At 40.3% G+C, this 17,791-nt stretch overlaps 1 protein-coding gene across 4 annotated transcripts in view; it reads right to left on the bottom strand.

Annotated features, from left to right (window-relative positions):
• The window catches only part of sema6cb (semaphorin 6Cb), a 79,760-nt gene extending 71,685 nt beyond the window's left edge, over positions 1-8,075 (bottom strand). For all 4 annotated transcript variants that reach the window (XM_084709508.1, XM_084709502.1, XM_084709494.1 and 1 more), the window contains exon 1: positions 7,891-8,075. The gene's annotated coding sequence lies outside the window, so the exon portion shown is untranslated. The remainder of the gene's footprint in view (positions 1-7,890) is intronic.
• Between the last annotated feature and the right edge of the window lie 9,716 nt (positions 8,076-17,791).

The raw sequence follows: 17,791 nt of genomic DNA, 5'->3' as shown, positions 1-17,791 counted from the left end.
TACAAAGTGAATCTGTGGGGGAGGCATATATTGTTACACAAAAGAACTGCAAGAGACAGGCCAAGTCATACTGTAGCCTACTCTATGTCAACAGTCTAAACAACAGACACACTGATGTGCTCTAGGAAAGTACAGAATGATGGAATTCCACTATGTACTAAAGTGCAGAGAGCAACCAACTGTGAACTTGGTGTAGGCTAAATGTTGGCTCTGTTGATTATGTTCTTCCGTTTAGCTGTCTAACATGTGGAAAAGTGTAGTACTTCAAATGAAAGTGAAAACACACACACAGATGAGTAAAGCATGTTGTGAGTACTCCTCTCTCACCATTTATTCTAACCACATTTTGTTCTCAACATGGGGCAGGGGCAAGTGACTCGACCCCTGTGAACCCTTCCCCCTAACTGTGGCCCCAGTCTCCAGGCACCCAAAAACAAAATCAATCAGTATGCAGGCCATGCCACCTCCCCCCTTCGCTCCTCACTTTTGACCTTCCTGGGGCTCTCAGAGCATGACAGGGATTTGTCTGTGGGGCCGCTGTCTGGTGTGTGTCAGACGTTAACAAAGTCCTCATGTCAGAGGAAAGAGCAGCAGCTAACCCTGTTCACTGCCAACACAATCAATCCTGCCGAGGAATTCAAGGTGGTCTGACCCACATCCAACCCTCCAGCTGAAACCAGGGTTCCAAGTTTGTCCGAGGGCTTTTCCTACGACTCCCTTTCACCCAATTGAAGGCCTGAATGACTGTCCAGGATGTGCTCGTGTTTCAAGAGTGGCACTGGTGGGTAAACCCCATTCAAACACACATTTCTTCACTCTGCCCAATATCAAGTGACATACCTTTTATTGGACAACTGAACAACCCTGGCTGTGAAATTGGGACACCAGGGGGTTGGCATTAGCATAGCATAATTACACTGGGGAAAGATCTAGTTAGCACAATACAATATCCTGCACACAATGAGAGACACATGGCACATCATTCGTCCTCTCATCCACTGACAGTCAGTCTATGATATTGGAGATTTATTCCAGAATTCAGACTGTTAGTTTAACTGATGATTGTACATTCAGTATGATAATAGCCAGGGTCTTGCACACATTGAATCTGATTAGCAGCTCTGGGATAACTCCCCACTACCGTCCCCCTGTTGGGCATTATCATGCTAATCTTTAAGAAAAAAATACATTTGACTGAATGGCACATGTAATAGAAGGCAGGGACCTCCAAAGGCAAGTGAGGGAAAATACATCCTGCACTGCCATGGCAAGGGCCTTGACAGATGGACATAGATATTATGCTACTGCTTCATTAAAAGAACATTTAATTAAAAGGGTCTTTAGGTGAAAAGCTGCATCAATGTTTTCACTGACCTGAGTTTTCTCTGCATGTTAAGCAGAAGTCACTCACTCTCCATGACATATTCCATTTTCACACCAAAAAGAGGTCCAGCTGATGAGGCAAAAAGCTAATACGACACCCCACACAAGAGGGTACTGAACGCCTCTTTGTAGGGGTCTGGGTTAGTTACATGAAATATTCCTTCCATTAGCCAGTCAATGGACAAATCAACTCCAAGATAGGGACCTTCTTAAAGTCAATTTAACCTCCTGCACCCCTTAGTCCAACATCTTCTTTCAATTTACTTTACAACTAAATAATTTGGGAAAATATTGTGGTATATTGTTGGGGAGTATTGAGCAGGGCCTCTGGGGTGTCTAATTGAGTCCTCTCAGATTAGGTGATGAGGATGTGATGGAGGTTTGGCTGTTAAGTCTCCTCACCGTAAGATGACGTATTTAAGTAATATCAGGATCTGCAGATTTAGCCTTGTTTACCTTGAGATGTTTTTCATACCGTCAGTCAGCAGCAATTGCTCCTTAGGGAGCGACTGTCAAGGCAGAGAGAGAATGTGGAAAAGCAATAAAAGAGGATCAAATGAAGTCGCTTGGGATGCACTGGACCAGAGAAAGAAAGCGAGTGTGGTATGTGTACAAGTACTGAAGTTGGTGTGCAAAAGACTGACCATGGGTGTGTACAAATGTTTGCAACAGAAATTCTGTCCTTCCATATAGACTAAGTAACAAGTCAATATCTTGACAGATCCCAACACACATGCATTTACAGTACATCTGGGTTGATGAGTCACTGCGTACATGGTAAATTCTGACACACACGAAGAATGGAAAGAGTGCTCCACAGAGAAGATGGGGGCAATATGACCAAACCTGGCGTGGTGCCCAGAGTAGATTTAGTGTTATGAGCACCCCCCCACCCACACACACACACAAAAACCCCTGGCCCTATTCCCCAACAGACCTGTTTTAAAAATAGATCCTATTAGGAGAAAGGGTTAGGAATTCTGAGAAACTTAAGGAAATGACCAGGCTAAGAGTTCATTCAGGAACTAATCTTAAAGCCACCAAAAAAGCAAATATCTGATATCACAACATTAGATTAAGTGTACAAAAAAAGACACTCCCACAAAAGCAAAAAAACAGACAAATACCGGGAAATCAGATGCTCACTAACATGACTTTAGTAGATTATCAGAGGAATAAAAATGGATACTGTAATGTGCTATAGGTTTTGGCAAAGGTCAAACAAGACTTCTATTCTTTGAATAGTTAGTGTTATGAACAAGCTAATAAAAAAACCCATGTGGGCAGTATGCATTCCTACATGGCACACTAAACCAGTGTGGGACTAGCGCAATTCTCGCCCCCCCCCCTCCCCCAAAAGTGGCATGATACTGTACCACTCTCTAAAAGGGATGGGTTTAATCAAAACACTTTGTGTAAATGAGTGCCACCCACCTTTTGAGTATATGCAGAGCTTGAATTGGCTATGATGAGGCATCTGTGACTTAAGGCAGGCAGAAAATGTTATCGTGGGTTTTTAATTTCCTGCTTCATTTCACGTTTTGGGATCATAAAAATACTCATTTCCCAAATGTTCAATAAGCTACAATGAGACATGATCATAACTCTGAACGGGTTTGACAGGTACTAAACCCCTATGCAGCAATATGTGCCAAATTAGACAATAGTACCATCACATATTTACAGTGCCTTGCAAATGTATTCACACCCTCTCAGAACCGCTTTGAAACTCTATTCATCTCATTCAACATTTCATCCTAATCTCATCATGAATTCTATACACTTTTTTTATGTCTTCGCACATTACCAAATATCAATTCAAGAAATATTTTGCTCAATATTTATAACTCTTTTACCAAATCTCTCTTACTCTGTGCACACTTTGCTGATCTTTCCTGCATGGTCGGGAATGGTGAGTTAATTTCCAAGAACAACACCCCATGTGCTCGCACACTTGAGATTCTGGATCATGTTCAGTGCAACGTTTTTCTGGGTGGGTCACATTGCCAACAAAAGTATTTTGATTTTATTTTTTTTATTTTTTTTAAACATGCAGGGACTTACTAACACTTTCATTTCTTGCAACCAAGATGCACAAAACATCTAGTGACTGATATAAGACTATTATTGCAACACTGCTAAGACACATAGATTCTTGAACAACATTGAATGCTTTATGATGCAGCTTAGCCCAAAGAAAACACTTTGCTAGGAGGGGCCAGAAAAGTTGTGGACAGGATTGTGTAGTTTTAGAGACGGCTTGCTGCACATTCTGCATGAGCGATTAATCGATGAGTTGTAAGGGCTGCCCTCATTATGAAGTGATTAAGAGATCATCTGGAACACAAACCACTGCACCTTCAGTCTCTGCTAGCACTGCAGAAATCAATACTGCCTATGGCCAACTGCAATTTACAAGGAAGATTGTTTTGTTAGCTCAGGCTTTTCCTCAAATTCCATATGATGAGGAGCATGGGGGAAACCAGTCTTCTGCAAAATGGTTTATTTCCTACACTAAAACAACCCACGGAAAGGAGTTTTGAATGTCTACTGCTATGCATGGTTATAGTCTTGAAGGATGATGTATCTGCTCCTTGGGTCATTTTTTGCCATTGTAGTTTTTAGGGATTTTGGTGGAAAATGTACTGCTTAGCATTTAGAAAAATGGCAACTAGACATATGGTCTGGCAATACTTGCTGATCATTGACTATTACTTAAGCACAATGCACAAATATAGATATAGAGCCTTATTTCTTTCAGAGGACAGCTAATTTTGTAGAATCTTTGAGAAAGTTAAAATATATAATATATAAATAAACAGTGTCTTGAATTACTCAATAGCATAGAACTTAAAATAAACTGACAATCCTGAATCACATGATGATACTAGCAACCTTCCCGCTGTAGTAAGGAAACTTAAGTAAGTTATAACATAAACATGTAAAAGTATAGCCCTAAATAAAACTCAGGAGACCTTTACCAAGCTAAATGCATACATTATACTTGATTTGCTGACATGGCAGAGTGTAGATTATATTTCCCCTCTAAAATGCTGGATCATTTCCTCTCTGTAACTTCATGGACCATAAACAAGTCAGCTATACCCAACATTCTTGTCCACAGCATCAGTGGATTGGCAGAATGTCCAAAGCCAATGTTTGACAAGGGGTTAACGTTTCTGAAAAGCGTTTGACAAAACCTCAGGAAGACAGTCAGTCTGGAAAGAAGAGCCAAGGTTTGTCACTTGTCCAGCTTGTGGTCTGCCACCATTATGAAGTTTTTCTTCCCTCTTTCCTAAACTCTTTGACTGAACTCCAGCTTTTTGACTCCCAAATGTGATTGTACTGTTTATCCTGTCCTATGCTTACTACATTAGAGTGACAGGAGAGCAGTCACTGCTTGTGTTCGTTTAAAGTAATCTGCAGTAATTACCAGCCTGTCACAGACTTCAGCCACATTTCTAAACAGAGTGCTAATAGGAAAGAGCTTTTTTGATATATAATATGAGTAATTTCCCATTGAGGATCAATGAAAGTACTGTATCTACTACTTCAATCAACAAACCATTAATCTTTAACTTAATCATAAAGTTTTCTGGCATTATTATCTATAGTAAAACCTAATTGACTTTTGCCTATTGATGTTACAACCCTGAAAAAGTACAAGAGCAATCAAAACCCTACTGGTAAACTTAAACTTAAATGTTACTAGCAACCTGCAACCAGTTCCACAAGTATAGCCAGCACAATGACTGAGGCCCCTCTTCAGTTGCCATGCATGATCTATGAGGCATAAAGTCATGCTACCCCTACTTCATCCATTTGCAATGCTTGGTGCAACATGTTTATGTGAATTCTTACCACTGGTCATCCAAGGGGAGAAGGTCAGCCAAGAGGTCCAAGGCCTGGTGGTCTCAGCAGATAGCTGGGACAGGCCTGTCAAGTGTGAGCCCTGGGTTATGGATGATCGGAAGGCTCCTGGGCTGACAGGTAATAATTCACTCCCCAGGGGTCTGGGACTCTTCACTGGACACAAGGAGGCAGGCACCGAGAGGGATGGCCTTGCCTCCCCTCCCTTCCACTACACCTCGCCTCTGTCCAAGCTAAAGACATGGGGTTTCCACTGGCTGCCCAGTAACCATGGAAAACAAACTACCATCAATATGAAATATGAGTTGCCAGTCCAGTGATTCTCTCAGGTACAGGGACAAACAAAATCCCATATGCTGGGGATGAGGAGCTAAGATTAACTGTTGCTTCCTCGAGCACAACGCATTGCCAGGCCATTCTTTAGACTTCAGCGGCCCTTGAGAGCCGCAGGTAGTGCTTAGTCAGCTCAGACAAATTGTTACTTTGAAGGCTCCACAACAATGGGTCTTAAAGGATTCAGTAAAAAGTTATATCGTGCTTAAAAAACAAGAGGAGCAATATACTTCGTTTCTATGGGCCTCTTTTTTATGCAAACATACAAAATATTATGGTATTAAGGTCTACACTGGTCATGAAAGTATTTGGGACAATTTTGAAGTGGTAGTGAAAGTTAACAAATGTGAGAGTTGGTAGTTCAAATGGCCCCTCTGTAAGCCATAGTACCAGGCTCCTAGGACAGAGTTTATTTCAACCCTCATTACCCTACAGACCATTAGGGTAGACACAGTCATCTGCACTGGGATGGCACCTCTACCAGACCCCACTTCAGTTAAGACAAAAACTACAGCACCAATGGGAATTGGAAATCAAATTAAACCCTGGGCTGAATGCACCATTAGCCATACTAACCAAGTGGCAGCTCTTTCAGGGCAGAAATGAAAGTCGAGTGGTTGGCTTTCAATTTTTGGAGACGAGATAGAACAAACTGTCTCATGATACTTTTCTCTCCCACACTCTCTTACTGCTATCATGCACCAATCCAGTAAAATGACAGTAACTATTTGTATCGAGCTGGGTACCACCAGGTGTGTGTTTATGTGTGAGACAGCATAGGAGGGGCAAAGCAAATGCAGTTATGAAACGACCGTATACAAGAGGGTTGGGCAATTGCACAAACAACATGTCAAATTTCACACCATGTTCTATGGGTCCTCTTTTGGCCAACTTACTATCTAGCACAATGCATCTCTTGAACGTGTGGCACCCATGACAAGCGTACAAATCTCAGCAGATTGTACATGATATGATGTGGCTGTGCCTCCCCCCAAAAGTTTCATTAGCCACCCCTTAAAAATCATTACATAAAATGTATATATATATATATATATATATATATATTTTTTTTTTTTTAATCTAAATGTGTTAATTTCTCTTCCTAAAAGAGGACACTATTTAAAAGGATATTTTCAAAAATGTATTCTGGGGGAACATGCCCCCAGACCCCCTTAGTTTTGCTGGGTCACAGGAAAAATAATAGGTTTTATATAGGGGCTTAGCCCCCCCAAAAGTGGGAACCTAGATTCGCCCCTGGGTTTACACATAATAAATCTCGACGACTGTCTGACTTGAACATTTATTATGTAAAATTCTAGAAAAGCCACAACCATTGCTAAGTGTGCACAGTGAATAAACTCACTCTGGAATTTACATAATTAATATCAAGAATGTGGCGTGCAAGTCAACAAGTTAAATACCAGCTGGGCCAGCATAGGTGAAATAAATAAGGTGAGTCCAATCAGGCACTTCGCTAAAATAGATCAGAAAGAGTGAAGCCAAACACGAAATGGAAAGAAAAACAGTCCAAAAGGGTTCTTTGACCAAAATAACTAGGAAATATTAAGCTCGTTTGTATAATTTTTTCATTTACACACAATTTTAGAACATATCCTACCCATTTAGTCTACAGACGAACCGTATTTCACGCTGTCTAAGCCGCCCATCCAAAGCATTTTTGGTTCTGTTACATACGTACTTTGTTCTGTCGAAGAGAATGTCCAGTAGCATATTGAACTAAAAGTTGCCTATTCACGTAGGTTTCCGCACAATTCCCCAAAAGAACAACCTGTTTTTCTACTGTTAATGGACAGATATGCTTGTGCAGTTTAACACATTTATTCAGTTGGACTGCCACCTACGCATAGGGTTGAAGTGAGGCATGCCAAACTGTGAAAATATCCCCGGACAGATAATGTATAACTTGTAAACACAAACGTTGAGTAGATAAAAAGCAGTCAATCTTAACCTGGTCAGTATCCACAATTTGTCACAACCCCCAAGATTCATAGACAAATTCAACGTCGTCTCGGTAAGTGGTAACAACTATGAAGACTCGGTACTAACATGTATCGAGTTATGTCAGAAGCTGACGGTAAATGTACAATTGTTTGGACTTGCAAAAAAATGACTCGATGCTTGTCACCTTGAAAAACGGATGCTATCAAGTGATAATTGCCTTTACAGCCTACATTTGAGAAACTACAAAAAGGACATCTTCAATAGATCAGAAAGTGCAGCTGCAGCAACATCAGCAGGACTGAGACGGTAAAGTGTCACAAGAAGTATGAGTAGAGTTCTTACCGTTTTCTCACGTTTAACGTGTTCGCAGTAGGTTTCGGGAGAGCGAAGCCTTGTATTATGCAAGCATAAAGTCGCAGTACAGTTGCGTTGAGTAGATATGTTATTTTTCCGAAAAGGTTTATATTCCCAGCGCGCAAAAGCTGCAAAAGAGCGCCTCTTACTATGACTGAGTCACCGATAAGCGCTCGAGCTGTATCACAACATACTTCACCAGCAAAATAGCAGCCTCTGCAAAGACACGCCCTTGTACTGTATTGGCAGGCAGTTAGTCCAATAGCAAAGTAAGGAATGGTACTAGATTATGTTTGATACGTTTCTGTTCAAGCAGTTGTGTTTCACTCCGCCTACCACATCTTACTTTTGTGAAGTTGTTAGAATGTTTGCATGCCTACAGTACAACTGGAACGCTGTAATCTGATCCAGACCAGCATTCACCAATGAGACTTCAGAGAGGGGATTTAAACCACCCAAAACATGTGACTTTCTCAAATTGACTATTTCTAAAAACTGAATCCATATTGAAATCCCATGGTACACATTGTCAGAAACACATATTTGTAAGGACGCCATAGGCCTACTAAGTAATTAAGTTTAATCGAATTGCATCTGAATTTGCCGTAGTACTGTATGTAGGCAATGTTAAATGTCCCCCAGCAGTACCAGGTATGCATTTAAAACAGTATTCACAACAAAAAAACATGATGGCGAAATTAAGTTTGTGGATACTGTATGAATGGTAGAAGATGTGCACATAGACTGTAAAAGATGTAAGAGAGGCCATCTGTTTTCCTAACTGAGATTGTAATGTGATGCATTTGCTAGGTGGACCAGGTGGTAATTGTCTGTTATTTCACAGTACTACACTGACACTTCGATAATAATCAAATAGCTAGATAGGTAGGTCTTTTCTGATACAGCAGATTAAGTAGGTTACCCTAATGTTACTGTATTTCCTCATAAATCCCATTGTGAAGTTGTCCTCCCTTCTGGCATGTTTACTCAGTAGCCTACATTCTACTTGGTGTAGCAATGTAAAATAAAATACAGATTTTGTTCAATTTAGAGTCAATAGTAATGTATCCCAGTCAGTTCCCTTGACAGGAAACCTGTTCTGTGTAATAAAGAGGGGAAGTCAGTGAGATATGGCTGGACATGTTAAATCTACCAAGGCATGAGTTTTGTATCTAAAAGTGTTAGCCTGGACTGTAAAGTTAGTTTAATGTGAAATGTTGCCTTATATTCGATCTCTTTTCAGGACAGCCTCAAGATTTTGTCAATTGTTTCACAAACACAAAACTTTCCTAGATTTGTAAAGTACGACCTATCGCATAGCAGTTTACATCAATTTCTGCATGTAATGTATTATATATAATACAATGTACAATGTGGGTGCAATGTGCGAAGCTTTTGCGACAGACCATGCATGTATTTGGAAAAAGACTGGTGCCTTTGCAATGACACTGCAATTTCCCTCAACAGAGCCACATTATCAAAATTCCAATACAGACAAGCATTGTAAATACCCCTGCAACCATTGTTGACTCTTCACAATTACATCGCCCTAAGTCAGTTTAAGTGAGGAGAAAGCATGTGAGCACAAAGGCTGTATTCTAATGGACCAGTGGGAATGACTTGCTGACTTTTGTCACCTGAGATCCAATTTGAGAAACTACAATTTAATATATCCATGTATCTTCCCATGGGTCTAATGCTGAGGCAGGAGAAAACAAAAGGAACAAATATGATGGTAAATCATGATGGTACAGTTGTATTGTCTCTGCTACCAATGGGATTGAAATGGGTCTACCTCCATAACAAATGACGTAAATCCCAAACAATATAGCATATTAAGGGCCACAGTCATGTGATTTCAAACATAATATATAAAAAATAACTTTATGCATGATCCACGGACAATTTTCTATCTCTGTCTCTCTCTCTGTGTCTCTGTCTCTCTCACTCTATTGTTCTATCTATCTTATTCTCTTTTAGTCAGGAGGTCATGCCTTGTTGTGTTGATGTTGTGACACCATCATGTCCTCTGAATCATGTGCCCACCCCATGAGTAATTTTCTAGTAAACAACTCAGAATTTTGTCACCAGAACAGGGAGAGAAAAATAAGATTTTTCTTCATCTGTGTTCATCCTCAAAACCTGACAGAACACGGTTATTGTCTATGTACAACAGGATAATGTTTTGAAATGATTATATCAGTACTAAAGCTCATTTTAAAACTCAAAGTGGCCAATATAAGGTTTACATAACACATGCAGCAAATCTATAAACAGAAAGGCTGTGCGTAATTTATGGTGACTGACAAAAGAAAAAAAAACAACAATTAAGGAAAAAAGTGTATTCGTATCGTTAAAATTAATGAATGTTTTTCGAGAAAAACACAATAACAAGGAAAGACATAATGATGGAACAGCAGAATGTGCTGAATGGAGTATGCGTAGATGTACTGTCAGATGATGTCAGTGGAAAATGCCAGTACTTTAGAAAAACCGCCCTTCCCTGTTGAAAGACTCCATTTGCAGGTAGCTAAGAGAGGAGAAAAGCGTCCATCTTGCCAGAGTGGTAAAGACCACCATACAAACTGCAAAATTACCTTGAGGTAAGAAAAAACAAGCTTGTTCACTTTGGAGATAAAAAAGGAAGAGGTGGAAGGAGGCAGATAAATGCAGCTTTGTTATAATTTTTATTACCAATGAATGACTTTATTTAGTACAAAGGGGTAAACCATAATGCTTATAATTTTTGTCATTTAGCAGACGCTCTTATCCAGAGCGACTTACAGTAAGTACAGGGACATTCCCCCCAGTGTCCATTTATCTGGGAACCATCCGTGAATGATCCTATCGTGTCCTCTTGTAGGCCACATTTAAATTGCATCATTCATTATGCACACAATGAAACTTCAGACAAAACAGCTGTAGACTTATTACAAACAAGATTGGTTTGAATTTTCACACTTTGTGTTATTATGAACAAGTCTGGTTTTGTTACTGCACTAACACAACTTTACGTGTTGAGTTATCAGACACTTAAGATATGATGACTCTCACTTGTTAAAACCACCTACAAGCTGTATTCAGGATGACCCAACGGCACTGTATTCAGGCATAGGCAACGATTGAGCTATCACTTTGGGACAAATAATTTTGGGAGGGTAGGGCAGTTCAACCAGTGGCCCAACCCTGCCTGCAGAGCCATGTGCCTGAGGAACCAGGTCACAGTTGGTTTGTGGCCTCCTATGCCCTGGCCCAGGGTCTAACCAGACAGCTCAACTACTGACATTGGTCTGACCTTCGACTGGCTGCCGGTTCCTTCTCATTATTCTCACTGGTGGGCAGTTAAACGCAAAGTCATGTAACAAAATGATCCAAGGACCCTTTTGCCCTGGGTGAATTATGAGCAGTATTTTAAACAGACCATATCATACCTGTGTTAAGTTAATAAATCTAGAGCTTTTATGAGGAGTGATTAAATGTTTTGCTGGGTCCATCTGCTGTGAGAGAGGAATGGGGAGCATCATCAAGGAAAATGGAAAACAATCCAGTTTCATTCAGCAATGCTTAGTGTCTAACAATATTGGTGTGGTATTTAACAGGCTGAAAATATCTCAAATATTTCCAGTATCCATCAGTTGCTTGTCTGATAAAGGTTAACAAAAAACGTTCATTTTAAAAGGTATTTTTGGGAAGATGAGGAACTGCCATGTGCTTGGGGTTTTTAAATGTCATCATAATGCATTGTTCAATTTATTATTTATTATTTAATAGGCCATTCGGTTTTTGAAAAGCTCCAACCACTGCCAATTCAATCAATTACATACTTTACTGTTCACACACACAACACTCCACAGGGAGGAGACAGAAAGACATAAATAGCAGTTGGTGAGGGGAGATGTAGAAAGTTGAATAGCATTGCTTGTGCTGAAAGTGGACTAGTTATGCAGTGTTAATCAAACCAGCAACGGGAGGGTATGGTGGAGGAGCAGGGGTGAGATCAGTAAAAGTGTTGACGAACCATAACTCGTTAGGCATCTCGCCCCACACACCCGCACCCATGTCCCTATCTAATGCTGTCTGTGTGCATGTTTAGACACACACACACACACACATGCACACCTGTCTAGACAGACAGACACAGACCTGTCTCGACACACACATACAAACACATACTCGCAAATACACAGCATGCTTACTGATCATAGCCTGTACTCACCAAGACTAATTAGACTGTCAAAGGGAAAAAGACAGCGAGGGAGGGGGGCTGCTATCCTCCTTGTGAAGTGACAGCAATTATTCTGTGCTGAATGTCACTATGATGGCGACCCTTGTCCTGGAGGTGACAGGCGTACTGACATTGTTTCTGCAGCCTAAATCTGTGCTGTTGGCAGTCGTCCATAGTGGTGAACAACATCAAACAAACAAACAAGCAAACAGGAAGCGAGGGAATGTGTGGTCCTTGATCAAGAATATACTACGGTATTGTAAACATTACTTCAATTGCTCATCACACCAATTATAACTATTTAATTATACATTTTCACAATTGGATGACTAGTAATATGCAAACACAATCCGAAAAAAGAACTAGCTTGTAATCAAGTCATTTGTTCATTATTCATCTTATTGCAAAATGAAATAAATTAACATAATGGACTTCCCACGAATAGCATACAATCAATATAACGCAGATGATAAGAAGGCGAAGTGATAAAAATGCCCCTCACATCCTGTCAACTCTACTGTACTTGACTGGTGCCCTCTGCCATGACTCTCCTCTCCTCAGCTCTCAATTACCAAGCCCCGCACGTACCCTTATACCTTGTTCTATGTATCCTCTCTTATAAAACCTCACCGACTGTGTTACAGCCTGGGCCCTGTGTATCGTATATATCTGCATGACAATGTGGAGGCTGTTTTATTGCAATGTAATTTCCATCGCAGCCCTGACCTGAGTTGTCCGACGTGTTTCCTGCCTCTCTGTAATTGTTGTCCTTGTACTTTACCTTGGATAAACCAGGGACCGACGCACAGACTGACACATAGCAATAGTTAAGGTTGCAGGCAGGTAGAGTAGGGAGAGAGGGGTGTGGAGAATGAGGAAAGGAGTGTTAAATAAAGATAGAATGTGAGGACGAGATAAAGAGAGTGTGTTTGTGTGTGTGTGTGTAAGAGAGGGAGGGAGGGAGACAGAAAAGGTATAGCCTGTAATTGTCCTCAGCATGATTACTAATCCCATTCTGAAGCAGCTCATTTCCACAATCACATTATGAGCTTTCCACATGTACAGGTTCCATTTAAGAACAGTCCACAGTTCACACCTAGGATAGCACCCATTGTGACGCATATCAGAAACAGAACAGTTTACAGAAACGGTGGACATGGTATTGTTGGCCATCGACTCTCTCCTAAACTGATTTTTTTCATTGGTAGATAAAATATGGCATTTGTCACTTTTACTCTCCCTCTGGATAGGTACAAAAAGAGATTCTGGTGTAAAAGACGTGGCCACGCTACGTCACAAGGTCTATGGGCCGATGTTTGGCACTCGCTGATTTGCCAAGCGCGACCACTACTAGCTAGCCAACGAAAAGCTAGCTCGTTGTTGATGCGGGTGGCCTGTAATATACTTGAGGAGTTAGTTTCACCGATTCACACCGGTTACATTGGGAAGTAAGAGAGTTAGATGACTTACGTTTCAAAGTTGCTAAACAAACATACACTACAGCTATGCTTTGAATATAACAAAACAGAAGTGTGGAGGGGGGGGGGGGATTACAACAGTAGAATTTACTTCAACAGAGATTAACGTCCTTCTCGCAGTTTTCCTCTGTTCTTCTTTTTTTGTCAAACTGGAAGATTTGATCAGGTAAAAATCTTTAAACGCTCATGTCTCTCTTTCCATATCGGGGTGGGTGATACCTTGAGCGGGTGATACCTTGATCTCTTAACCTCTGCCCTTGTGGTGCCGTGATAAAGCTGATAAGTCCCAGGTCAGTAACGACCTGCCAGAAGGGTGTATGGTTGAGAACATGGAAAGAGAGAGCAAGGGCATAGCTACCCAGACTGAAGCTGATCCTGGGTCTTCCAAAGGCAGTTGGAGACAAAAATAATGACCTGCTAGCCTTAGCCATAATAACAAGGAGATTTGACATGGGGATTTCAGGGTGACATGTAGGAAAAGGTCCCCTGTGCATCATGGGACCCGGATGTTTCTATTCAACTGTGAAAGCTGTGGTGTTCAATTAACCTTAATAACACACTTTTCTTTTTTCAGAGAATTATAGCATACCTGTTTGAAAAGAAAATGATCAGTACAACATCTGAAAACATCCAAACCCACTAAGTACAAACAACAGAAGTCCCATTCAGCTTGCTGGTCACGCAGGAAGTCTGATGGAGGGGAAACGGCACCCGGTGCAAGGGATTATGGGCTCCTGTTTGACCTTTACCGCTCTTGCATGGTGAAATGAGAATCTCTCTCAGTGGAGCATGCAACTGTAGCCAGTCTGGCAATGTTCAACATATTACCCATATCCATATTCATAAAGGGAAGGTTCATGCACCACCTGTTCTCCATTGATCAGCAGTTTATATGAGGGAAATTGACAGATTAACTAACATGCGTTTAGTCTTCAGAAGGAACTATGCTGCCCAGAGGAGATTGTAGGGATATTAAAACAAAACACTGGTTGGTATTTGAAGCTCTAAGCTGAGAAAATGTCCCAAAATGTTGCCATTACCTTAAGGTTTGCTAAAAACCTTGTACAGAATGACTGATTTATGTTGAAACCTGTGGTCTATAAACTGCAAGAGTTATGCAATATGTGTTTCAATTCTTCTCATCAGTATAAATAATGTCAGACCCCGAGATCTTATCTCAATAACCTAACTTGACCCTTCAGAAACTTTTTGGAATTAATACAATTTGACACATAATTTGTGTTATATTTTACATAGCCATGAAAGGAAACTAAGTTCCCAGATCAAATAGAATATCTCAAATGCAAATGCTGATTGGAGATGAAAACTTTCATGATAGTCTCATGAATGCAAGTGAGCCGAGGAACTCTCTTTGATACATCATGCCCATATTGGAGGGTCAAAGGTTGTGAGGATGAACTGCCCTTCTGCATACCCACAGAGAGCTACGAGTCAGTTTAATCTCCTGTCAGAGTTGGAAGAGCTTCAACTCCTGCATTGTTAAACTGACCAGATAGCATCATCTGTAAACCCTTTAACCTCAACTGGCCCTGTTCAAATATTACTGTCTTCAAAGAGGATGTAAACTGAAGATATGAGAAGCAGGGTCTGCTTGAAATGGACTCATATTTTATTCACATGGTTCAAAACACACTTTGGTTGTGTGTTTAACCATACCAAAATCTATGTTTTTGTTGTGCCTCATGTTGAAATGTTTTCTTTTACTTTGATCAAGAGATTCTGCTCAGTTACCGACACAGAAACGTCCATACATTTCAAACAAACAGAACTCCTGCAATGGTTTGTTGTATCATGCTCCTATAAGAGGTATATATGTTTGTCGTATTTTCTGTGGATGTTTAAATGAAGAAGAAAAAATATTTGATCATTATATTTATTTTGTTGATGTTATTCCTAAACAAGTGTTTGTTTAATCACCACATTACCCATTCTAGGCCACACAACTTAAAGCTTTGTAAGATGAATCCTCCGCCTATTATATTAATTTGAAAGTGTCTGGGGGAAATAAGAGTTACAATTTAGTGACAATGGGAATTGATTTGTTGGTGGGGTAGTGAAATATGTTGATGTTATTTTCTATTTACGCCCTATGGATACTCTAACCTTTTCCACCCACACAAAAGCTGTTTTCTTTCGACTAATGTGCTCACAGTGCACCACTGTTTATGTTCCTGACCTGCAGGTGCTCTTAGATTAAAGTGTTCATGTTTATTAAAATAACGGTATCATATTAAAGGCAAGAGCGCCTAGTCATTTTTAGAAATGGCACCTGATGGAACAACATTTATTTACAAATATGCACAAATACAGCAATGTCCAAGAAGGAACGAGAGAGATGTAGAGAGAGAGAGCTTTTGATTTTAACCTTTATATGAGCTGGAGATGTAAAGCATCAATTACTATAACATGAATTGTTTTTGTTCGATTTGAAAAAATACAGTGGGTAGAGATTGTGTTTACACTAAAAACCAATCCAATCAAGACATAGCATGTATGTAATACCATCTCATAATCAATGGAATGAATTTTCACATATGTATTACGCATTCATCCCAAATCTTGAATTTATGAATCTAGCATACCAGAATGTCTTTTTAAACCAGGAACCCACTTTTTCTTCTAAATCCACCTCCTTTTCAGTTGGTCACTGATGCATATGAATGAGCTGAAGGTGGCATCAGTTTAAAATCTTGCCTGCAGACGCCGCTGGTTTCTATTAAAGGGAACATAAATCAGTCAGTCGCAGCCAGTGGCCCCTGTGGGCACAGTGCTAGACTCACGTGGCACACCCTGTGCTTGTTAGTGTCACCAGACAGCCTGGTTGACTGGAACAGAGTGACAGTATGTATGTTTATTCTCTGACACGACCACAACTGTGCCTAAGAAACTACTGCAGGCAATGTGGAGTGATGTTTATCTTGGAGACATCAGATGATCTTTCACTGTGTCTGTCTTCATGTGTTTTTGTCCCAAGTCATGGCTACCAGTTTACACAAGCAAAAGTGTGCAGTACTAACAGCCATGCAGGTGCATACAATTCATACAATTCTGCTCTGCTTATACACCGGTACCTTGAGCCTACGTATGTGTATGAACAATGGGTATGTTCAATGAGTTGGTTCAACTGTTGTATGCTATTGTACACTCATCAATTATATCCTTAAAAATAAATGTATGACCGTTTTGTTGAAATATCTTGAATGTACACAATAGACAGACTAGTAACTTCTTGTTTTAACATACTACTTTTTCATGATCTAAATAGGATGAGCAAGGATGATCATATTCTCACATAAAGGGAACTGTACACTTAAATACCAATGCTATTGCAGTGAAAAGTCTATTCATGTCACCTAAGCCTGAACCTATATTTTCTAGATAAACTAGAATTATTAAAGATAATTAATACTAATACTGTCACTTTTTCAACTGCAGTTAATGTAGACAATGATGTTTATTAATGAGATCTATATTAATGAGAGCAAAAGCTTTTTAGAGCCATGTCTTTAATCAAGGCATAGAGTTTGTCTTATGACTTCTGGGCTGTGCGTATATTAAAGACTGGTGATTAAGCAAAAAGTTGACAACTTTAAACATGTTAAGTCTGACCTCTTGACCTTCTGTGGACAGAAAATAACACCCCACAAATCTTGTAAAAAAACTCCTGGTTAACGATTGAAATGCTCAAGTAAATAAACAAATGTCAGTTGTGCTTTGGTTAGCAGACTCCTACCGCCACTGGGTTGTAAAATGTGGGCGCTCTCAACTGTTAACTCTCTCCTCTACACACTCATGCGTGTGCACACACACAAAGACACACGCACACACACACAAGCGCAGAGTTAAAACCTGCTCGAAACTGGTTTTCATTTATATATCCCGTGCACTACTCAGCACTCACCACCAACCCCCAGAATTAATCTGACCCACACGGTTTTACCCTCCCACAGTCAAATTCCATTAGAGGACCAGTATCTAAAATGTCCACAGCCCTGGAACCCCCACCAGTAAATTACTTCAAATAATGAAGAACATGTGGATCAGGGGTTTGTGTGTGTGTGTGAATGTGTGTATGTATTTTGTCTATGAGTGAGGTGGAAGTTTGATAGTGAATTTGCAGAAATGTTTGGGTGAATGTTGGGGGAGAGGGTAGGTTCCAAGGGGG

The sequence above is a fragment of the Hypomesus nipponensis genome, chromosome 2 (assembly GCF_054491055.1).
Source record: "Hypomesus nipponensis isolate SF chromosome 2, ASM5449105v1, whole genome shotgun sequence".
In the NCBI taxonomy this organism is placed as follows: Eukaryota; Metazoa; Chordata; class Actinopteri; order Osmeriformes; family Osmeridae; genus Hypomesus; species Hypomesus nipponensis.
Note: the sequence above shows the minus strand (reverse complement) of the source record. Positions and strands in the feature narration are given on the sequence as shown.